The sequence below is a fragment of the Cryptomeria japonica genome, chromosome 5 (genome assembly GCF_030272615.1).
Source record: "Cryptomeria japonica chromosome 5, Sugi_1.0, whole genome shotgun sequence".
In the NCBI taxonomy this organism is placed as follows: Eukaryota; Viridiplantae; Streptophyta; class Pinopsida; order Cupressales; family Cupressaceae; genus Cryptomeria; species Cryptomeria japonica.
Window position 1 is genome coordinate 4,620,669 of NC_081409.1, and position 26,911 is coordinate 4,647,579.

Consider the following 26,911-nt stretch of genomic DNA (forward strand, 5'->3'; position numbering starts at 1 on the left):
TGTGGTAGGAGTACCTTATTATTATAATTTCATAAACTAATTGCTATATGTGATAGGAACTTATCTCCACTAGTGTGAGTTTTGTGGGATGATGTTACATTTTGAGCAAATGATCCATCCAATGTATATCATAATGAGGAGATGAGAAATTTTGTACCATTGGCATTTCCTATTGTAGCAAGGGAGCCTTCATAAGTTACTCCTTGCTTACAATATTCCATCCTCATGTGCCATCCTCTATAACATGTAGTCATCTTGGAGGTATGTAATGAAACAAATGCTTTACTCAGCCCAAGTACTATATTGTTTTTTGCTTATTCATATATCTAGCATTATGTCTATCTTTAGTTGTCATTGGAAAACACATATATTAGCAAAATCATCTATATTATCCTTGCTTGAATAAGGCCTCCAAAAAGAACAAAGAGATTGACTTAATCAAATTGAATGATATCATACATTGACATTATCTTTCACTATCTCATTACATATTCACCAAAGTTTTTGGGAATAATTATAAACTCTTGATTGTCATTGTTGACATTCAATATGACAACATAGTGATGCATCCTCGACCATGATGAATGGTATGGTCATACCACAATAGTGAACCCCAAATTTAGGAGACCACCTTTATTATTTTGTGGCAAACTCAAAATTTTGAAACATCTTCAAAAAAAGGTAGTACTTTATTGGTAATTTTTTAAAATAATACCTTCTCTTGAAGGACTAAAGGAAATAATTTAATGTAAAAAAAAGTAATGAAAAGAAAAATAACAAGAACTATTTTAACTATCACATGTAGATTTGTGCAACGAACAAATGGAGTTCCCATCCTTTTCAGAGGTCGACTTTGATAGTGCATACATGGGAGGGAGATAAGGGTCTTCAGGCACTTGCTTTTCTTGTCATCTTGTCATATGGCTTTGAATGGAAGTTTTCTATACATAGGCCACCTATAAAATTTGCTATTAACAAGTATTTTTCCATTCTAGATTTTTGCTTTATAATTGGTATTTTGAAATTTTATTTATGTTATTACCTTAAAATGTCAAATTTTAACCCTAGATAGCTATTTTGAAACCCAAATTTTTTTAATCAGAACCCTAAACAACTATTTTGAAACCCTAAATAGCTATTTGAAGCCCTAAAATCTTCAATTGAAACCTTAAACAACTATTTTGAAATCTTATACAACCATTATATTACCCTAAAATGTCGAATTGAAACCCAAAATAGTTATTTTGAAACCCTATACAACTATTTTTTTATCCTAAAATGTCAAATTGAAACCCTAATGGTGGAGGGAAAACTAATACTGTGAATATCATCGAAACAAGGGTCATACAACAAACAACTGCATGAAGCTCAAACATGAGATTCAAGACCTCATCGATGTTGGCAAAATTATTGTTGAAAATCACACGACTAATGTTGATCACAAAGCTTTTAAATATCCCTTACCTGCTTATGAACAAGGCGATTCCTCAAAATCCAAGGGAGGTTCCAAAGTCAATTACACCTACACTAACAATGACAATGTGATCAACATGATTGAATCTTCCCAATCTAAGTATTGCAATGTGATCACAATCAAAGATAAACAAAATAAAGCATAAACTGCAAATGTTGTGACCCGCGCTCAAAAGAAGGTTACTCTCCAAGGAGCTAGTTCCTCAGCTCCCGCTCAAACAACATCAAACCTACCGACTTCTTCGAATAGACAACCAGATACAATCATGACTAAATCTAAGCAGCTGGCTTCATCATCCTCTCCTGGTTATAACATTATCGAACAATTGAAAAGAACTAACGCTCAAATCTCCATTTTTGAACTGCTTAAGATCTCTTCTGCTCATAGAGAGATCCTAGACAAAGCTTTGCTCACTACTAATGTCCCTAAAGATTTAGATGTAGATCGGTTTCAATCTATGGTGGGTCACCTGACTTTGCCTCATTACCTCACCTTCTTCGAAGAAGATGACAATTCACTGAATCACCTGCATAACCAGCCATTACACATTGCAGCTATGATCCATAAACACCGAGTCAAACGTGTTTTGATAGATGGAGGTGTTGGGTTGAATATTTGTACTTACAATCTACTGACACAGTTGGGCTTTTCTGAAAATTTCATTGATCCAACAAAGAAAATAACAAGCAAAGCTTATGATGAAGAAGAAAGAACCTCTAAAGGTCTGGTACTATTACCGATCAGGGTAGGACCTATGGAAAGAGATGTTATCTTTTAGGTGCTTGGCCTTCCTCTTTTATACAACATCTTACTGGGCAGGCCATGGATTCACGAAATGAAAGCAGTACCATCTACATATCATCAGTGCTTGAAATTTCCTTATAACAGAGTTGAAGTCAGTATTCCTGCCGATACGAGCTATACCTGTAATGCATTAACGCAAAGTACTGATACTTTTGTTCCTCATAACAGAGCAACCTCTACAGCTGAAAGTTCAACAACTTTGATGAAAGATCTAGAAAAGAAATTGAAAATCACAGATACTGGCATGGATGGATACAAAATAGAACCTGTACTTTCACTAATGTCTCTTCCTCCATCACCAAGACAGTCTGGACAACCATTAGAGGCTATGAAGCCACAAACTTCAACTCCAAATGTCATTTATGATGGTATTTTTGTACAGTCCTCTACTTCTCTTGCAGATGAAATAGAAGAGGATGTTGTTCTCAAATGGCTTTTCAAAGAAGATAGTAAAAACAAAGAAATACAACACTGTGAAATTTCCCCAGCACAATATGGTCCAGGCTATAAGATGATTCACCGCATGGGATATTTAGGTACCGGTCCTCTAGGCAAGCGTCAAGAAGGTATTGTTGAACCTATTCAGCTACAAACTAAGTCTACAAATGATAAAGTTGGACTTGGATACAATCTAAGAAAGTCATCAGATCAAAAACATATTTCTCATCATCAACCTAAGTGGAGGAAAAAGATACTACCTTCAACATCACAAGAAATCAATACTCAACAAACTCAGGAAGAGTATGAAAATGAACAAGAAGAATTGGCAATCAAGAGAGAAGAAGCAGTTGGTAATCAAGTTGCAATTGTATCAGCAATAACACTACAAGGAGTAGAAATCCCAGAAGACATGAGAGAAGAAATCAAAGGAATTAAAGAGTTCTTTGCACCACTGAACATTCTGGTCACATATACAGGTAGAATACGAATAGATGATTCAGAAACTGACTCAAATGAGTATGAATGGGGTCCAGATCATCTTTTAGATACATCTACTACAGAAACTCCTAAAGAATCTAGTGATATCATAGATGAAGCACAAGACATAATACGCTTGAAGCCGCAAAAGGAAATAGAAAAAATCGGACTAAAAAGACAAGAAGACTATGAACAACAACTGAAAGAAGAAAGAACACAAGAAAAAATTTCACCTACTATATCTCCCTCTAATGAGATAGAACAAATCAGGTATGGAACTACAAAAGAAGAATTGGAGGCTACAGAAGCAAGACCGGTCATTAGACCAAAGGAAACTGAATGGAAAAGACGACAGAGACTAACAAAGCCATCAAGGTTATGTCAAATACAAGTGATCAATGAACCAAATCACGAAGGAACTTGCAGCATCAAAGATGCAGATATTGATACTATACATACTTTTACTAAATCACTTGAAGAAGAGTCATAAACTTCATTGTATGACTTTGATCACTCTGACATAAGCTCTATTTATGACAATACCTATTCGACATCAAACTATGACTACTCCGTCATGAATGTCGAGATTTTGCCTGCTGACCTTGTTACTGTCAAACCATGATATGTAGTCCAGTCTAAAGTAGAGGACGATGCTAGTGGTAGGTCTGTTGGGTTAGGTCCCCTAAATATTAACGCGCACTTCGATAATCGTGTTGTAACTCTTCCTAGTCTCGTGACACTTACGCAAGGTAGTCTTCTAGAACTCGACTAATCGGTCCGAAGTTATGATGATAATACTATGAACTCCCTTGAACCTATTAAAACTTTATCCTTAGTACATCCTGAACTAATTGACTATACTCTTCATGACCAACCTTTGAATATACCTATCTTCACCAATGACTATACATTACCCTGCTATCTTAATGCAGTTGAACCAATGGACTCTTCCACCAATGAACAAAGTGAGAACATGGCAGCAGCAAGTGTCAAGTATCTTAGTCGCAAAAATTTTTAAAAAAAAGAAAAATAAGAGGTCTAATGGCGAAAACCACACTATGGCGGTGTTAGAATAAAAAATAGTAAAAATAAAGGATGTACCTAACGGTGAAAACCTCTCTGAGGCGCCTGAAGGTGAGATACTTGACATTTTGCCTGATCACTTTCAAGAGCGATCATTGGTGCTAATTGAACCTACACAGCCAATAAACATTGGAACAGAAGAAGCTCATCACACCATACATGTAGCTCAATCCTTGACAGCTGAAGAATTAAAAGAATTTTCTGATTTCTTCACGGAAAAGAAGATTAATTTTGCATGGACATATGCTGATATGTTGGGTTTGGATCTTGACCTCATCATGCATCATCTCTCTATCACTCCCGGAGTTAAACCTGTTAAGCAAAAACTCTGAAAAATGCACCCTCACGTTGCATTACTTGTTAAAGCTGAGCTAGAAAAATTGCTAAAAGCTGGATTTATCAGAGCAATTGATTATGCCGAATGGATATCTAATATTGTACCTGTTTCTAAACCTGACAAATCAATTTGTGTTTGCACTGATTTCAAAGATTTAAACAAAGCCTGTCCAAAGGATGATTTTCCACTACCCAATATAGACATGATCATGGACATGACTGCTGGCTATGAAATGTACTCTTTAATGGATGTTTTTTCAGGATACAATCAGATCAAAATTGCACCTGAGGATCAAGAGAAAACAACATTCAACTGTGCATGGGGAACCTTCTAGTGGAATGTAATGCCCTTTGGTTTAAAGAACGCAGGTGCTACTTATCAAAGAGTTGTAACAACAAATTTTCATGACATGATGCACAAAACATGGAGGATTATGTCGACGACACTCTAGTTAAGTCAATGAAAAGATCAACACATCTATCAGAACTAGGTCCAATATTAGACAGAATGGAAAAATTCAAATCCGGGTTAAATCCTAAGAAATGTGCATTTGGAGTTACATTTGGTAAGCTCCTAGGATATATTGCTTCAACAAAAGGAATTGAAATGGATCCAGAAAAGGTTAAGGCTATCATGGAAATGCCACCTCCAAAGAATATCAGTCAAATGAGAAGTTTACAAGGACGCCTCCAATCAATAAGACGCTTTATTTCTTAGCTAGCAAATAAAGCTCAACCATTCACAAAGGCATTACGGAAATGAGTCAAATACAACTGGCATGAAGATTGTGAACAACATCTAAAACAAATCAAGGACTATCTTTCAAACCCACCTATATTGATGCCACCAATTCAAGGTAAACCATTGATTCTCTACATATCAGCTATAGATACATCACTGGGGGCACTTCTGGCACAACAGGATGAAAATAAAAAGGAACAAGCTATATATTATATCAGCAGGACCTTGGTTTCCTATGAGATGAACTATACTATCATAGAAAAAGCTTGTTTGGCATTAGTCTTTGCATCACAAAAATTAAGACACTACATGTTAGCACATTCTATTAAGCTGGTGGCTAAGATTGATCCGCTCAAATACCTCCTCAGCAAAGTAACACTTACAAGAAGATTGGCTAAATGGGTCATGGTTCTTACAAAATTTGATATTGAATATGTAGAACGCAAAGCCATCAAGGGACAGGTCATTGCAGATCAACTTGTTGATGCTCCACTTGAAGACAATCAACCTTTGCACATAGAATTTTCGGATGAATCCATCATGCACCTTACTCGGCAATCATGAAAAATGTTCTTTGATGGGTCTTTCACTCAACATGGTTTTGGTGCTGGAATACTTTATATTACTCCTAAAAAATATTCAATCCCAGAGGCTTACAAGATTCTCTTCCCTTGCACAAACAACATTGCATAATATGAAGCTTTGGTAAATGGGATCAAGATGGCTATTGAATGGAAGGTTGTTGAATTACACATCTATGGAGTCTTTCAGCTAATCATCAACCAAATCAATGATATATATTAGACCCGAGATGAGAAACTGATGCCTTATAAGAGAATGGTTGATGATCTCAAGAAATACTTTACCTTCGTATCATTTCAATAAATTCTTAGATCAACAAACAAAGCATTAGATGCTATGGCTACCTTGGCGTCTATACCACAACTACAAGAATCTAACTTCTGCTTTGAATTCCTGGTGGAAGAGTTACATTATCCTACCTATGATTCTCTTGAGTCCCATATGGTTTGTTTTATTATTGGACATGACTCATCTTGCTATAGCCACATTTACTCTTACTTGCATGACCAAATTATCCTTGCTAATCTTACCTGTAATGAGAAAAGAAACCTATTCTGAAATGCTTCACGATACGTCATCATCGCTAACGATCTATTTAGGCGAGGTTTGGATAGTACTTTGCTTAGGTGTCTAGAAACTGAAGAGTCCCAATACGCATTATCTGAAGTCCATAAAGGTATTTGTGGATCTCATTCAAACGGTCTAACTTTAGCTCAAAAACTACTAAGAGCTAGCTACTACTGGCCAGATATGGAGAAAGATGCTATAAAATTTTCTAAAACTTGTGAGAAGTGTTAACTACATGAGAATCTCATACATGCTCCAGTAAGGGATCTAATACCTTTCATCACACATTGACATTTTCAACAATGGGCGTTTGACCTCATTGGCCAAATATATCCTGCATCATCTAATAGACACAAGTTTATTATAACTGCCACTGAGTACTTCACTAAGTGGGTAGAAGCGGTTCTGCTAATCAAAGCAACTGGTAAACAAGTAGCTCTTTTCATGCTTAACTATATCATCTGCAGGTATGGGATACCTTCTTCCATTGTGACTGACAATGGAGGGCAGTTCGAAAACAAAGATCTAGATGAGCTCTGTGAAAAATTCAAAATCAAACAGCACTAGTCATCCATATACTACCCTCAAGGTAATGGACAAGCTGAAGCATCTAACAAGAATCTGTTGACTATCTTACACAGAACATTAAACAAATTTGGAAAGGATTGGCATCTGCAACTCAATCATGCATTATGGGCTTATAGAACAAGGATCAAAACACCTAATGAGGCTACATCTTTTTCTTTACCTATTGAGGTGGAAATACCATCTTTAAGAGTTTCTTTGCACGGTCTTGTTACTGATGAAGACTACAGAATATCTAGATTGCAAGAACTCGAGCTGCTAGATGAACGTCAGAAAGTGGTGTTTGATCATCTGAGAGCCTATCAAAAGAGAATGTCTAGAGGTTATAACAAGAAAGTTCGACAACGAAAATTTCAGGTTGGTGACCTTGTTCTGAGAGAAAATCCTAAAAACCAACAGTTTTGAGACAACAAAGAGAAGTTTGAACCCAACTGGCTGGGTCCCTACATCGTTACTGCAGTCTTTGGCTCTAGTGCCTATCAACTCTCAACATCAGAAGGAGAACAACTCCGTGAACCGATCAACACCATCCACTTGAAGAAATTCTTCACTTAGTATTCTCTGCTCCAACAACCTGTACAACTAAAATGTCCTGAAAAAAATCCTAAAAATCCTAAATTGTTTTGAAAAAAAAAAAAAAGAATCTTTGCCAAGCAGGTGAAAACTTGGTAAACAAGCGCCTCTTGTACTCCAGCAATCCATCTATCAACGCAAATTTGACATTTCCTGTTTTCATTCCCGCTTTCCTACATCTTTGCTTTCGCTTCTACATAACTTCTAGTCACTTTTGTGACATTTTGGTTCTTTTGGAACCCTCATGGCTTGAAACCGATCAATGTCCTCGTCTTAGGGAAATCGACTAATCAATTTACATGTCCTAAGTAATTCAACCAAGTCATCTTCTTGTTGGTAGTACCAAGTCATTCAATCCGAGTCCGTCACCTATCTCCTATCCACTCCAAAGTTTTATCACTGAATAAACACACAAAACAAGACTACTGAAAACAATCACTAAACAGTTTGAGATATGCATGAAATTTTCTTTGTGTGCTATGTTTTACATTAGTTTTCCATTATTATTCCCTCTGAGAAACTCGAGGAAGTTTATCTTGACTAAGAGGAGAAAGGATTGGGGGCATAATACTTTTCTTTGTTTTCAGCTTGTACGAATGATTCCGATGATCTGGAAACATCTAATCTATCGGGTGTCTGTGATAAGTGCCTTCACATCAAGGTAAAATCACCACACATACCTCGACTCCGCTTATTTGTATGTTGTAGGGAGGTTGGCGTCATTTCTTTGTCTATTTTGAGGGAATTTTTTTAATGTGCAATCCGAATGCATGTGTAATCTGTCCAAGGATATGAATGAAAAAGGGTCATTGCGGACAAGATAATTAATATTGCATATAAAGGAACTCTATTTTGCCTGTTGTGTTTGTAAAAAGATCAGTGATGAAAATTAAGCATACCAAATCTAGTGACTAGGTTTAGGTTGCATTCATTCTAAATTTTATGCATGAGAGTCTGAAGTGATCATCATTTCTCAGCTAAGTGGTCTCTTTTTTTCATCATCATTTCTCTGATCGAGTACTTGTGTATTGAGATGTTAAGTTGCATACATGAGCATCTTATATAGATCCATACATTTCGTTATATACTTATTTGCATTCATATTATTGCATGAAAAAAATAAACATTTGCATTACTAGTTACTCATTTTCATCATTCATTTGTATATGAAAAAGGAACAAACAAATGAACATCCATATTACATACATCCATACTGAAAATATATACATACATATATAATAAGGCATATAGAAAGACATCTCATAATCAATCAACACAAGTACGATGAAATCAAATCAAGAGCTCGGATATATCATCATAATCTCAGTGTCTCAGAGTACAAATGATATCAACTGTCAAATACAATGTCTCATCGGAGCAAGAATCGTATAGGCTACAAAAAATGGGGTGTATAACAAATCTAGGAGATATAATAAAGCTAGCTCTCTGCCTCTCTCTCATCGCTAGGTGGAGGAGGTGGTGCCTACTGACTGACATCCTGTCTGGGTGCCCTAGCTCCCTCAGATCAAGCCATATACTGAGAATACGAAACAACAAACCGCTCTCGTCTCTCCTCTCCATATCGGGCATAGGTTGTGAACTCTTGGGATATACCCTACGGTCTCCCATACTACCTCATCACCCTAGATACTACAAACCGCTCAATGATAGACACCAATCTTCCAATGAGAGGTCGAGTCATGAACATATCCTTCCTTTGAGCTCTCTAATTGTCCCACAGCTCTAGACCCCTATACGATCTCCATACTACAACAATCAGATCATCCAATTGCCTCCTCCAATACTCAGTCTTTCCCAGATGGGGTTGAGTAACATACCCTGAATAACAATAAACAATAGGTTGGTACGCCTCTCTAGAATCATCTACTATATGCCTACATATTGGGATGTGCTCCCATGCCCATATCTATAGCACTAAAACACCTGCTGCCATGCTCTTCCCCTCCCGTTACACAATCTCGTGCATCTCATGATACATATGGGCAAGCAAGCATGATCCCCACCCTAATCTAACAGGATGAGTCAACAACCTCTCCAGTATCCTGGCCCAACCACAAAGAAAACCTTGTTGTCCTCTATCAGGCATAACAAAACAACTGATAATACCTGCTAAAATGCATGTCAGAGGGTACTACTCACCATATCTACTCATCAAATCATCCCATGTAATGGCGCACTCAAGAATAGTCTCATCATGGAGTATCTGTCTCAATGCTAAAACACCTGGTCACTGAGTAGAATCATAATCCACATTGTCTCCAACAAACATAATCCTCAGAATCCTATATACATCCTTCGATGTAATTGTCATCTCTCCAACTGGTAGATGGAAGGTGTTATGCTATGAATGAAAACGCTCTACTAACCCAGTCAACATCCCGTGATTCACACGGAGATCAGGCATCTGTAAAAGGTATTTGAATCCACACGAATCAATATGTGCTCTCTCTACATCTGATAAACCATGAACTAGCCTCATCGTCGACGGATATACACACCGAAAAAGGATATCCGGCAACCGAATCTGCAAAATCAAATATAAAAATTGTCAGCACGTGATCCAGATTGCGTTAAAAATATGTTAAACATGCTCGCCAATCCAAATATACAAAATTCAAAATTGTTGTTTAAACTCTCAAAAATGTTTGTTGTTTTTCATATGAGTTTTCACAGACAAGCAGAAACTCGTACGAGTAAAGATTACCCTGGGGCACGAGTAAACATCCCCATATGATAAAACATAACTTATCGTAAGATACAATGGTCAACCAAGAACAATCTCGTACGAGTCATGGAACCAAACCAGACGACAAAACATAAAGAAGACAGTTTGTCGTATGAGTAAGAATAGCACCCCGCATGACAAAACAAGGCAAAATGACTTCAAACGAAATTAACATGCAAAAAATTCAACAAAAATTCAAATTTTAAGAAATGCAAAGGCTTAAGATTGATCACTTACTGATGGGTCATAGTTCCACAGTCAATTATGTCGTCTCTAGCGATAAATCGATGCTCCTGGATCAGAATGACCATTTTTTGGGAGGTAACAATGACTTGAAAATGACACATTGAACCCCTTATATAGCCCAAACCCTAATTTTTCAACTTGCTCTGATGGACGTAAAACTTGTACCCTAAGCTAAATCGACTATCCTGAGTCCATTTTCGGGATTGAAATCGAAATCTGACGTCAATTCTCTAGTCGAATTTTTACGACGTTGACCACTTAACACTTTCATCCTCAAGTCAATTTTTGAATCATTTTGCGCTCAATTCTAAATGTCAATTTCATTCTCCAATCAACTCCTCAGGCCGATGGTATTGCACCTCTGGCTACTGCCTCTGTTTTTGGTGTAGCTTTGCCTCAGGAGTGTGTGGATGCTTGCGGTGGCATCCCGACTGATCGTTTGAAGAATGTTGGATCTTCTTCTTTGGTGGATGACCTTCTTGCTTCCCAGATTGCTGCTGGATCTTCTTCTTTGGTGGATGACCTTCTTGCTTCCTACATTGCTGCTGGATCTTTGTATGATTCTCCGATTTCTACTGTCCCTGGCTCTTCAGATGTTGGCTCTGTTCCTCCTGGTGATGGGAGGTCCTCTATTCTGGACCCATCCTCTTGGCAAAAGGCTGCTGCTAGGGTTGAGGAAGGATGGATTATTGTTAAAAGTAAAAAATCTAAATCGTCCCAGTCCTCTTTTGATATGACCCTTCGATCCCACAAGGGTAGGTCAAATTCTTGATCCTTTCTGGTTGGGTTGGGGTGCTGGTCTTTTGTAGCCCGCTGGTTTTTGTTGGGGGTCCTTCTTGTGCTGTACCCCATCTTTTGTTTGGCTGTGCTGAGTCTCATTTGTGTTCTGTTTCTTTGAGTGGACTTCCAAGTTTATCTTTCAGTTCAGGTTGCAGGTCCTTCCAAAACCTATCTTGTATAGGGTTTCAGGTCCCTTCAAAACTTGTTTTCCTTAATCAAAAACATCACTCTTCGTGCTCAAATAAATTATCATCACTAAATATTGCCTACAATCATTGTACCCTCGCTATCTTTCAATTTCGCTCTCGAGGGGGCATACTCATTACACCTTTTCAATGATCATCATCATCAAAAGTCGAGAATTTTTTTTAAATTTTCATCTAAAGTCGAGCAAAAATCTTTTCAAATCAATTAAATCTCGTTACTAGGGGCATCTTAACTAAATCACGTTGTATCAAGTCGAGATTCTTCGATGTCAAATAAAGCTATCTCAAGGGCAATATCAATCTTTGTCCTTATCTAAATCAATCTTCAAAATTGATGTTTAGTTTTCAATCACATCAAAATCAAGCTGGACATTTTCTCTTGCTAATCGATTCTTGTTCAATCAAGTTCGGAATCGGTTTTATCGCTTTTCTCAGTCGATTCTTGTTCAATCAAGTTCGGCATCAGTTGCATCTCTCACCCAATCTAGTTCAATCAAGTTCTAGATCGATGCCTATTTCTTGATCAATCAAGTTCAAGAACGAAATCTCGCTCTTTGTCGGTCCTTGTTCAATCAAGTTCAGGATCGCTGTCGCTTTAATCAACTCTGTTCGGTTCCATCGCTTCAAATGAAGTTGAACATCTCGCTCTTCATCAGTTTGTGATCCATCAAGTTTAGAAATGATTTATATTTGACATCAACTATTCTTTGAACCACTGCATTGCTCGCACATTAATTCAAAGAGGGGCAAATGTAATACCCTAAAAATGGTTATCTAAACCATGGGCCCTTAATCTCAACAACATCACCAAGGTCCTAACCAAAGGCAATTAAAATTAATCTTGAGCACACAATTAATTTCTTAAATCACATGGCAAATTAATCACTCTGAATTAATTAAATAAATATTTGATTAATTGATCATTTCAAGTAAATCATTTTTAAATAACTATCCTATTTGTTTTATTAAATATCCTAGCATATTTAATTAAATAAATCAATTTGCCATTAAATCACAAAAAAAGGAATTAATTGAAAAAAAGAATTACAAATTGAGAAAAGAAATCAAATGGAGATAATCTTGAAAACAAATTGAAAATTGAAAATTCTCAGAAAAGCAATTAAAACAATTAAATCTCAAAATTGAATGAAATAGAGAATAAATCAGTTTTTTTTCTTCTGATTTTATCTTAATTTTAGTTCAATTTCCTTTAAAACTGAGAAAAGTAGCCAATCACATCAATTCACCTGGATTGTGCTTCCTCTTGGAAAATCTTGATTGCTCTTCATCATTTGATCTTGACCGTCAGTTTCTTTCTGAATTTTCTATAAATTCAGGCTCTCATCTCCTAATCAAGCATCCTGAAGAATATATTGTTATCATGTTGTTTTTGCTCTAGGTTCACTAAGATTCCATATTGAGAATATTTGCATATTTGTTAAATCATTTAGCTTAATATTCATCCATAGCTTAATCATGTTAGCCTAATATCCATTAATCTTGCATATCTTGCATTTATCTAGCTTAATCTTGCATCCATTTAGCTCGATTTTGTACTCATAGAGATTAAATCTTTCATTTAGGTGTTGTCTAGTCACTGGTATTGCATATAAAAATTTGAGAGCAAGACTAAACTCACATCTACTAGAAGGCAATATGTCGCTTTGTGATGGTTTATTATTCATTGTTGATTGATTTACTAACCATGCGTCTAATGACTTAATTGAAGTGTTGTGTATTCCAGATATAAATACGATCCACTTTTCACACACACATTTACCACTTTGTAAATTATCCTTTAATGGTAATAAGGATGTCCTGACTCTCTTGAATCCAGTCCTTAGATTTGGGAGCTCTATTATCACCAAAAGCCAAATCCAAGAATGATGGAACAACATAATCATATAAAGCTCTATATGGAGTCATTCCTATCAACATGTGATAGGTGGTATTGTATCAATGCTCTCCTAGATGTAACCACCTAATCCAAGCTTTATGATGACCTGCAACATAGTTATGGAAATATCCCTCAACCCACTTGTTTACAATATTTGCCTAACCATCTATCTGAGGGTGCTAACTCGTGTTGAGGTTAACTTGGTACTAGCCAACCTAAATAGCTCTTGCAAGAATGCACTAATAAATCTGTTGTCCCTATCATTGACCATGTTTCCTGATAATTCATGGAATCTAAACACTTCTCTAAAAAAATATGTAACTCATGGCGCCTTATAGTCTGGTGAGATGAAAATGAGAAAACTTGGTCAACTTATCAACTACCACAAAAATACAATCTTTTCTCTCCACCTTCGGTAGACCAACTATAAAGTTCATGAATACACTCACATTTCTTCTTTGGAATTAGCAATGGTTGAAGCAAACTAAAATGTGATCTAACTTATTTCGCTAACAAGTCATGCACTTGCTGACATGACACAAAACATCATCTTTGAGGCCCTTCCATGAGAACCTCTCCCTGACCTACCTATAAGTTTTGAAGTATCTAAGATGTCTTTCCACAGGTGTACCGTGGATGACTCTTAAAATCATCTCCTTGAGCTCAGACTCAAAGACCAAATAAATCATGTCCTTGTGGTAAAAAACATCATCAACCATCTTATACCTATCATCCTAAATCTTCTCATCTATTATTTTGCATGCAAACATGTTTTTTGAATTCTCTACCAGAAGGTGAGATTTCCAATCAACTAAAATTTTTGCTAAAGAACAAGCAATGGGTTTTTTTGGAGAGAACATCAACAATAATATTATTTTTATCCTTAACATACTCTATATCAAAATTATATGATTGTGTCTTTCTAACCCACTTTTCTTACATCTCATTAAGATCTTTTTGCTCCAAAAGACATTTTAAGTTGTTATGATCATCCTAACCACAAATTTCCAACATAATAAGTATGAGAGAAGATTAGTGACAATCGTGCCAATAGTTGGAGAGATTGTTGCGAAACTACAATCTTCCTCTGCATTTCAGAGGGGCGGCTCCTTTGTATGATGGGGGTATTTGTAATTTTTGTTTAATGTTAACCTAAAAGTACAAAAAGGAGAGAAAACTAAACCAAATAAAGGTGAATAATAGAAACCTTGATAGTAGACATACGAATACCAAACAAGACTTCACGAATGATAACAAATTACAAGGGAGTTTAAGCACAAAGTAAGTTTCGATATGCAATGTTGATGAAAGAAGGAAAACATATTTCGACATACGAAGAAACAAGTTACCTAAGCACATTCAAATCAAGATACCGGGGTATGATTTTCTTTCATCAATTACATGATCTTTTAAATTAAAGATCAATATATCACACAAGTAAACAAAGGGATTATCAATTTAACATATGGGAAATTGATTATAATAACTAAGAAACATTCAAGATGTACAAATCAAATGCGTTCTTAATTATCATTTTGAAAATATACAAGTTCAAAAACTTTAGAGTACAAACTGTGAACATTAAGGTTCTCAAAATATTTCTCTAAAAAGTTCTCCAGAGTTTCCACAACATAAGAGTCCCCTTTGCATTACAAGTAGCCTATATTGATAGGCTTTTAGAAAGAAACTGCCTTGTAACTTCTTGGAATAACCACCTAGGTAACCACTTAGAATAATTACCTAAGTGACTACTTCTAATTAACCTTTTAGGAATAAGTTAGTATTTACCTAACTTTTACAAAAATTAAACCCAAGCTCTAACTTGTAGTTACAATAAGTGGTCATAAGTCACTTTTACAAAATAATAAATTGAAATTTATGACTTCAATGAAAAACCAAGTCATGAGTTATGCCGAGGTTCTTCTCTATCTTCATTCGCTTCATTTGTACTGTAATTTTCTCGACATCTATCTATTTGAGGATACAAAATATATATCTTCACATTCGAAAGGAAAAGACAACTTCAAGGTTCTCTAAAACATTGGCTGTTGCAATATGTCCACACATTACTGCTTTGACCATTGACTCAAAATAATTATTTGCCCACCAATATCTTGACTTCAAGGACATGCTTTCCAACTGCATCTACATTTGCTAAGCTTTCTTTTCTATCAAAGACATAACGTTCCTTTTAATAATGAGAAGGCTTGTATGATGATATGATTGATTCCTTCTTTAATCATTTTCATTGCTATCTTGGAGTTCTGATAAACAAGAACATGCTACAATAACACTAGCCATGGCGACAAAGTTAGACTCTAGAACAATGAAAAACATCCGATAAAAAGAGTTTTAAGGCATCCTAAGTCATCATCTACTTATTCTCCCTAGATGTGATTTGCAACCATTGCATTGCATGTGGCATATGTCTTCCTTGACTCCGCCATATGTTTTTAATGATTCATTCTCCTCATATCATGATCAATTATGAAATGCAATTTTTGTTCACCCTTTAAGAACATTAAGATTTCCAAGATGAGTGTCGTTTCCCTTTTGTTCCTATTTCACCTCTACCATTAAGAGTAAATAGATCTTGAGGCTATCTTCCTTGGTTCCTACCTTGGGTATCAAGGGGAACTCGATATTTCACACCATTATCATACAAACCTTAGGTGCCTCTCATTTCACTTAACATCTCCAAAACGGTGTATTGCATTTACTTGACAGTTCTAAAACCTTTTAATCAAATCTATTTTGTGTGAATTCTTGTGATCGTTGCATGCTTTGTGTCAAATAATGTATTGCCATGTTCTACGCTTCCACATTAGCACAGGTAGGAGAAGGCATTGGTGGGGATCGTGGAGCTCAACCTTACAACAACTCAATTGTCATTTTTTTATTTTTTTTCAAATGAAGTTTTAAAAGTTTCTATTGCCAAATTCATTTTCTGCAAATCATGTAATCATTACACTCCATGAGACGACATTCCTTTGATGCGTTTCTATCAAAATAATTCGCATGTCTGCATGTGCTTCCACGCCTTGCAAGTTGGACTTTGGCTTTGCCCTTGCCGAGTGTATCTACTTTAAAGTTTCTCAAGTCTTTTCAACACATTTTGTGTAATACTACAATCATGGCGGTCATGAGATAACAATTCAGGTGTGTTACCTTCGTTTTCACATTTGTTTTATGACTTGTGTCAAACAATTAATGTGGTTGTCTATACTTCCATACTACGTGCAAGTCTGCTAAGGCATTTGCAACTACAACATTTGGCATGAGTCCCTTATCCTTTAATGCTTCGATGGATCTCCAAACCATGTTCCAATGTAATCGTGTTGATAAAATTTAACTATTGTGGAAGTTTCTAGAGCCATTTCACTTAATGAGCCATGCAAATGAGGTTTTAAGGCGATTTGAGATTTAGTTATAATAACTAATTTCTTCATGAAGAACGCATCGATGTTTTATTAAACTTGCACAACTTTTCCAGATCACCGATGAAATAATAACTGATTTTCTCTTACGAATGTATCGACTCTTTTCAAAACTTCAAAAAGTTTAGTAAATTGCCGATAATTTTACAAGGCGTATACAACATTTGCCATTTCGGTGTTTCAAAAGAGTTGAGCAACTTTACAAAGTATTCATATCGCAGTTTACATCTAGCATCAGTAAGTTGTGATTCTTGAACAAAACTCCGATTATATCAACTTGAAACTACTTCATTCGTCATTTGCTTTGTTGGCACTTCATTAATTGCCGACAACCAAAAGATTTAAATAGTTTGGATGAAGACTTATTTATTGCCTCTAAATTGCATTTGAACTGTGATGTGAATCTCTTTTTCTTCCATTTTTTCTTTATCTTAAAATCCCAATGTAAAGGTATACCCCATGTACATAGTATTTCACTTGATATGAACTCAAGAGATTTCTTTTTGCGAGGTGCTCATACTTTGTAATTTAAATCTCGTAGTTTCAGATGTGCACTTTTAATCTTGAATTTGAATCTCTCTTCTTTTTCATTAAGCATGTACCAAATGGTAGAATTTGGTATTTGATTCTAGAGAATACCTATGAACATAACCTGAAAGTGCACAATGGTCAAATTGATTCAAGGAATAAGATCCTGCGCATGATGTTTGAAACATTTTCGGCCAAGCTTAAAAATTGGGCTAACAAGTAGCCAAGACTCCTCTCAAATTGTCTATCACATCTATTGTCTCAAGAGGGGATCCATAGCTGTTGGTAACACTCTCTTGCATGTCTATTTGATCTCGTCTATTATTTATTTTTTTGTGATAGGGGTTCTCCTCCATAGCAGGGTTTGTTTCTATCACATGTCTATCTTTTGTTTATTTGATCATATCTAGAGGTGGAAACACCAAAGCAGGGGTTTCACTAATGAAAACTCCTATATAGCCCCAACATTTTTACCTGTATCCATATGTGGAGGTGATGAACAGTTTTGATGAACACAAGACATCATTCTATTAAGTTTCTAGCACTTTATAGGCTCTATAGATACAAATGACAACACGAATGTGCAATTGTCCCTGTGACACGTTGGCATCCAGGCCAAGGCTTTGTCCATCTAGTATAACAATTTGCATATTCTATACTTTTCATTTTTGTAACTTCAATATTTTTGACATATCATATTTTCAAGTTATTAAACATTTTTAGTTTATTCTCATAGCTTAGTGTAGTTTAAAAATTTAATTCAAGCATTTTAATTACAATTCACTTGAATTGTGTCAATTGAGGTATTGTTGCTCCTTAATACCTTGTCATCTTGACAGTAGCAAATCCTCTCTACATTTTTTATTTAGGAGCATCCTCAGTTCTTGGCAATCTTGCATCAACCAAAAATATTTCTTTTTTATTTGCTTTTTGTTTTGCAGTTTCAGCATTTCATTCTGCATTTTCTTACATTGGCTCACCGAATCTTGTGGAGTTGGATTTTGCTTGAGGACATGATCATATGCCTTATTCCTAAACTACGAAGCATTTGGATCATTTTCCGACAAGTTATCGATTCTGGATTCCGAGACAATTTTCTGGCACTAGAACCGTTTGGACCTATTTGCATTGGTGAATCTATCAAATCCCTTCTGTAGCTTGCGAAGCCATGTGCATTGATTTCAATGTTCCTTGGCATGTGGTCGACCTTCCCTTTGATCCACACTTCATCCTTTGCATTTTCCAGAGGAATCTCTTTGGCGGAGGCCGACCTATTGGTTTTACACGTTTGATCTTGTTCTTCAACATTTGATCCCTTTTGGGTCGACCGGATCCCCTTGGATCATATAAATCATTGTAATTGAGCATTAGAAGTCAGTTAGAAGAAAATCAGATAGAACATAGTGGATAGATCTTAGGTTTGGAGGTCCGGGAGTGACCTGCTCTGTATTTAAGCATGTTTGTAGCAGGGCAGTGAGTCGGATCTTGTAACCCGGATGTTACCGGTTATCTGTAATCAGTTTTCATGATCTAATATATTCAGTTCTGCATTGCCTTCATCATAGTTTCTTATTTCCGTTGTGTTTACTCTTGCTGCCCTGTCCGAATTGATCTCTTTGAGGTCCCTCCTAACCGATGACTGCACCAATTTTGGTGAACCCGACATGAATGCCTCATGTCGGATCTTTTTGTTCAACATTTTAATGCATTTGATAATTTTTTCTTAGAGTAGGATTTTGTTATACTAGAGGATGCCTTATATGAATTCTTAGAGGAATATCCTTCTACTAAAAAACATGTTACACAAACTCAACCCTTAGAATTTGTAGTGTCGTAAATTGTACACCTTTATTAGTGTGTCCAATTTCAGACTCTCCTAGCACCTATTTTAGTATTTCCCTTTCCTCTATGCATTAAAGAATCTTTATTGTAATTAATTAATATTTAATTCAATATTATGGGTCTTATTCCACTTTATTACTGTAGTGTCGTAAATTGTACACCCTTGTTAGGGTGGTACAATTTCACACTTAGTTTAGCACCCACCTTAGTGTGTTTGCATCTTGCATTATTATTTCCCTTTAAACATTTAATTAATTAATTTAATTTAATCTAAAGTCATATTTCATCACTTCATACATCATAAAACTGGGCCCTTTACCCTAAGTGTGCCCCATTTTATTTTATTCCTCTAATAAATCATTTAATCATAAACCCTAATTATGTGTTATTTCGACCTTTAAGGCTCCATTTTGCATTTCAAAACACCTCGAAATTAGCTGTAACTTAGGGATTCACTCTAATATCATCATATCTAACGACCCTAAAAATTTGGTGAAAAGTTGGTCGGACCATGGCGGGAGTGCACATGGTCCTCGACTTTTTTCCCGAAATTTTGGGAGCACAATTCTATGATATTATAATGCTTAACCCAAAATATTGGCAGGAAATTAATTTCCTAGGTCGGCCTAAAGACGAAATTAAGTTGAAATTAAGATTTAGGGTTTCATACATTTAAGAGCTCTCTTTCTTTATTTGAAGGCAACTAAGAACTATCTATCTATTGGATCTAAGAATCTAAGAGCAGGTTTTTAGAGCATAAGGAGCCTTCTATGTAGTGAAAGAGAAGCCTATTTGGAGTCTTCAACAACATTCAACAACATTTCATCAAGCATTCATCATCAATTAGGAGCCTTGAAGACATTGAAGAGTAATAGGAGATCTAGTGGCAATTTCTCTCCCTTGGGGATTGGTATGATTTCATGTCTTTGTATGAGCTTCTTTACATCAATTTGCACATTTACATTCATGCTTTAGATCATTTAGAATATTTGGTTTGAAGCATTATCATTTACATTCACATTTACATTTAGGGTTTACTTTCATGCGTAGGGTAGCTCTAGTTTCTTTCATTTTAGGATCTTGCATTCACATATGTCAATCTTAGTGTTATTGTTCACCATGTCATAAGCACTCTTGATACATAAACTAGAAATAGAGTTTAATTTGTTAGCATGTGTAGTTTTGTATCCTAGTATCATGCTGATGAATCTGACATTTATATCTTTCACATCATTGACTTTCAATGATCTGTTGTCATGGGTTGCACCAGTTAGTGTCATTACAGTGTTATTTGAAACTTTCTTAGATTTGTCAGGCCTGCTACCAATGGAAGGTAAGCCAGTCACAACCTTTACTGCTTCTCTAGTGATCTTATGGATAGAATCAAGCCAAAAGAATTCCCCATGAACTCTACTGAGTACAATTCTCACAACTTAGGAAAATCAGGAATACTAAGTATTTCCACAAAACCTAGGGTTTCTATGATCTTATGTTCTAGTTTCACAATACCATTCTCATCACAAATGACAGTCCTATACATGTTCATAATTTCATCAGCACCTAGTTCCTCAATATGACAATGTATGTATATCCTAGGGTTTTCTGCATATGCAACTCCTTTAAGGATTTTAGAGAATGCACCTAGGGTATCATCCTACTTCGCTACTTCGGGAATGATTTTAAATATGGGTCTAGGGCATTTAACCACTTCAACAACAGTAGGGTTTGCAATGAATTCAGGTGCAGAGGAGGAAGCCATTTGATAAATACCTTAATCTACCTTTAGGTTTGGATGCTTGAAATATTTTGCTTCACTTCTCGTTGTGGATGTCTTCACTCAGGTTTTTCGTGCTCTTAGGAAATTTGAATGCCCGGTGAGTGAAAAAGAGTGAAAAACACTTGCTTTCTAATGCCATTTCCTTCAACTACCATAATAAATGATTGTCGGTTAAGTGAAACTTAACTCATCTGCAGGTAAAGAAGCATTTCATCTTCTTACCATCAACCGAGGGTCAACTAGCATGATTTTCAATTAGTTGCCATACCCCAAAAAGGTTTCTTTTCAGTTAGATGAAGAATCTCCTGTCGGTGGAGTAATACTTTGTTCTACCGGTGAAGGAATAGTCTCATCAACATTTTGATCTCTCTTTCTAATCCATTGTTTTGAAAATTCTTGCTTTACCTCTTCAACCTTCTCTTTATCTTTCAAGCTGGGTCCTTTATTATTTGTCGGTGATGCCTTACTTCTACAAAATTTTGCAATATGTCCAATCTTGTTACAAGCATAACAAGTCACATTGTTTTTCTGAATAGCTTTTCCATATCCTATGCCGGTATGTGTTCTGCATTGATTAGATAAGTGTCCAAATCTTCCACAAACATAACATCTTACATTCATTCTGCAGTTTTATGAATTATGACCAATTTTGTTGCATTTAGAACATTGACCGGTGGGTGCATTAGTGTTCTAATAGTTTCTAGATCTACATTGATTTGCTCTATGACAATACATGTTACAGTTAGAGCATTTCCCATTAAATTTGTAGGTGTTAGGTTGTCTTACCGGTTTACTGTGATCATGATTGTTTGCAGTACTAGAGCTTTCACCAACTTCAAAGCCAAGACCATTAGTGTCTCCATTAGGGTTTCTGATTTTTCAGCATGTCATTGATGAATACTAAGAGGGGGGGTGAATTAGTATTAAAAAAAAAATTGAACTTAAACACTTAAACAGTTTAGCAGTCAATCGGTATAACAATTTTACTAACAAACTTGTTAACACAAATGCAAACCAAACAACAAATAAGGCATTCACCCACAGAAGCACAATCACCATAACACAAGAGCTTTTGATGTTGAAACCCAAATGGGAAAAACCACGGTGAGATGAAACTCACAAGTAACTATCTGCAGAATAGTAACCAGTCCGGTTAAGGTTAGACCAGTTAAGGTCATACAATGTTCTTTACCAGAACAGATCCTATTAGGAATCTCAATCTCTGTTAGGAGATAAGTCCGATTAAAGACTACCTTGTGAGAGGATTTCAGATCCACAGTTGTGAACCACCTTGTTAAAGGATTTACAAAGGCTTTGCCAGGCCTACCCGGTTAAGGGTTACAAACTTGTCGAAGATGTGAATAATCAACAAGTGAGTGATCTAAATACTAGCACAATATGCTTGGTTAGATCCTTGATAGCTCATTGTTAATGCATTTCAACATTACTTCAGTCTTCAATATCTTCACACTCTGTTTCTTCACACAGACCTAATTTTTTTTGTGATCGCACATGCAAAATCCTCATCAACCACACAAAAACCCTAACACCTATCTAAAACCCTAGACATGATGTCCTTATAAAGGAATCTGATTTTATGTCGGTCCAATAGGATTACATTGCAAGTTCCTAGGTTCAGTGCATCTGGACACATTTGGTAACACGACACAGAATCACCGTCAAAGTGTCGGTGGATGGTAACCTCATCACAAAAATATCGGTTGGTAACTCATCACAGAGTATTACCGGTTCATACAACTTTACCGATTACCGATTGGAAACTCATCACAGAGTAATACCGGTTCAAATGTTAAACCGATTACCGGTTGACAAAAATGAAGACTGGGAAAATGATATCTGTCGCTTCAGTTCCTTCGTACTGCTTGAGATCCTTGAACCTCTTGAGGTCTTCATACCGCTTGGGATCGGTAAACACTTTCTGCAAAACACCGATAGTCTAAAGACTATAATACATAATAATACCGGTTTGGAACAAATACCGGTTGAGCATAACTCATACATACAAAAAGTGATCTCAAAGCAAGTGTGTGTCCATCAATGACAATCACAACAACATCATCAAAAATGCCAACAATCTCCCCCTTTGGAATTGATGGCAACACTTAGGAAAAATTTTGACATCTAAGTGTTTTACAACAAAAATATGTCATAATCAAAATTACTCCCCCTAAGCATATACACTACCCTTTTGCAGAAAATATTGTTACTACTTATCAAGTTGTCATTAGTTTTACATCCAGAGTCATTCTATATACTCTAGTCGGTTATCTCTACCAAAATATTCAGTCGGTATGAACAGAACAATCGGTTAAAGAAGAAAGTATTCACAGAGCCCAGTATGCACCGAGCTATCTACCAAGTATCATTCCATGTCTACCAAGCAGCAAAGATGATACACCGAGTGAAATGTGTTAGCAGATTCATTGAACCTGGACACACATATGAAAACGTGTTACAAGATCGAGGAACATAGAACCGTTATCACATTGGAAATTGCACTTAAAGATTGTGTATGATTTCGAGGTCATTTATCCAATGAAATATTTTGTATAGTTATTCATTCAATAAATCATGTTTATAAGATCGAAGCAATGAATCAGACCACCGACATAAGAGATCTATTTATACAACATGGATTGAGATCAGATATATACATGTAGTGACAGACAGAGATATAGAGAGGTGTATGAAGCAAGACATGTGTGATACATGAGAAAGCAATAAGTGTTATGATTGTTACAGAGACACAGAGGTCACTGAGAAGGATTTCAGAGAACAATCAAAGAACAGAGTAAACAGAAGGGTTTACCGAGTTACTTTATGGGTTACCGAGGTATGCTATAAGCAAGGTAATCTTATTTTGAGCACATAGAATCTGCTATAACATTCCAGATGTAAAGTTGAAGATATTTGTAAAGATTTTATTGAAATATTTTGAAGTTGTAAGAGAAACCTTTAACAGGGTAAAAGACTCTAACCAAGTCTATAAATTGTAAAGCCTCTAACCAGGTACAACATTTAGTTTAAGTGTTGTAAAATCCTTTAGCAAGGTAGATCTAACAAATCTTGATACTCCTAACAGGTTAAGCTATCAGAAATAGCTAAACATGTAGCTCTAACCGAGCACTCTTTATTATTGTAGTAGTGAAGTTGTGGGTGCCATCCCCACCGCAGTTTTTCTCTCTAACGAAGAGTTTCTGCGTAACCAAAATATATGTGTTATGGAGTGAATCATGTATGATTGTTATTTATTAGTTTTAGCTTTATGTTATGTTGCAGCAGTTTTTGGTTTATGCATAACAGTAAAGATATTGTTGTTAAAAGGATTTGAAGTATTGATTCACCCCTCCCCTCTCAGTATATTAGCTTTCCATATTGGGCCTAACAATTGGTATCAGAGCTTGAATCTTGGAAAAAGGTTTAACAACCTAAAGAGAAAGATCTTATCAATGGAAGGTTATAAACAATCTCAGAAAATTGTGTATCTGCAAGAAGAGTTGGATCATGCTAATCAATTGATTGCAGACATGCAAAGACAAATGCAAAAATCATTGAAAGTGAGAAGAAGATTATCTGATGATTTGCAGGACTCTCAAGAGTTAGTGGAACAAATTGAGACATCATCGGAGAACAGTATATCTGAAGAGACTAAAGAAATGATTGGAGTATTGAAAGAAAAGAACAAAGCACTGGCTGATCAGCTAAAAGTAATGAAAAGAGGACATGAACATTTCAGCACATAGATGACTGAGAATCTTGATGCATTGAGGACAGTTGAGGATAAAGTAAGAGATCTAGAAAGAGAAAAACAACAGCTTGAAGCATTAGTATCTGAAAAGAATGATGAAATCATAAGGTTGACTGGGATTCAACAAAATCTATCAGATCAATTAGGTTATGCACATCATGAAGCAAATTTGAAAGATGATGAGAATCAAGCATTGAAACTTGAAATATCAAGGTTGACCAATGAACTTGAAACAGAAAAGAAATCCAAGGAAACACTAAAGAAGAGCTATGAAGCATCAAAGATATTGGATGAGCAGCAGAATACAAGAAGACCCAACAAAGAAGCAGGACTCAGTTACAAAGGAAAAGACTCTATCAAGAAGGGAATTCATACAACCGAGAGAGGAGAATCATCAAAGCAAGCTGGAAACAAGAAGCAAATCAAAAAAAAGAAGCCTATTTGCAACTACTGTGGAAATCAAGGTCATACTGCTAACATGTGCCAAATCAGAAAAGGTAAGCAACCGAATGTCACTAAGTCTAATGGTTATTGTTACAATTGCAATAAATATGATCACACATTTAACCAATGTAGGACAAAGTCTGTTAACAATTATCAGAAGGCAAAATTCAAAGGGTTTTGTAAAAACTGCAATAGATATGGACATAGTACCGAGAAGTGTTGGCTTAAACAAAAGAACTACATGTGGTTTGCACACTGAGCAAATACTGGAGGTTACCAAACTCACACAGATCCTTATCGACAATATTCTACAGTTCCATGGGATTACAATACAAGGATATGGTGTGAATGTTGTGGAAGATATGGACATATAAGTGCCAACTTCTTTATAAGGTTTGGAATGAGCAACCGAAGATCATGGAGAAACCCTGGTATGGCATGTTTTCATTGTCACAAAGTTGGACACTTGGCTAGAGATTGCAGAGATCAACCTAGAGGAGACACTGAGGAAATAAAAGAAAAATTATAGATGATTTGGAAAAAGAAGGAAATTGTGTCAAATAAAGAAAGCACCTTACCTACAGAGTTAGGTGCACCTATTCCAAATTAATCGGTAAAGGTATGAAGGGACTGCACTCTTTCAAATGTCAAATCTTAACAGTTCCTATTTTATTATGTACTTAAGTCAAAATCTGCATAGTTAAAGATGTATTAGTAAGTTTGAAATTCTATCAAAGCCTTTTGGAGCACTATACAGGAAGACTATCAAGCCGGTGAATACAGGAAGCCTGTCAAGTTAGTAAATGAAGGAAGTCTAGTTACTCGGTTAAAGCGCAAAAACGAAAGAAAGTTTAGTGGAACCGAGTGCATTTAATGTTTTTAACCTAACCTGCACGGAGCCCGATAAGGTATATTGTGTACTTAAAGCATTTACGCGGTCATTTTTCACTCACCAAGTTTTCAAGAGAGCAGAGCAAGCAAATCAAAGGTGATCAAACCACCTCCAAAGCAAAATTCAAGGTATTTACATCAATCTCAACGCATTGTTAAGTTGATTTACCGATCATATCAAGTTGTTATTATCTGCTAAGTGTGAAGCGTCTACCGTTTGAAAATCTTCAAACCCTAAGGATCTTTTGTTAATTCTTATCTGAAATCTGCAATGGCACCTAAGATCCAAAATCCTGTTGTTGTTGAGAACATCGAAAAGCCCTCACTGAAATACTCTTTAACTCCCAAAATTGCATCTGAACCGGATGACAAAACCGCATTTTCACTCATCTCGGATAGAGTTTTATTAGTCGAGGATGTGAGATTCTTCACCATGTCGAGTTGAAGAACTAGGTCACATTAAAATCAAAGACACATATGATGAATTGTGCACCGATGGTAAAATGGATAGCAAGTATGAGCACATTAAGATCAAGGGATTGATTGAAGCCCTAACCTATCCCCGTGTATTCAAACCCCAGTGGGTCAAGTTTTTTCTGAGCAGAGTTCATGATGACTTCATGTGGCTAGAAGAGAAACCGTTTAAGATCACCAAGGAGATCATTCATTGATCACCAGTTACCC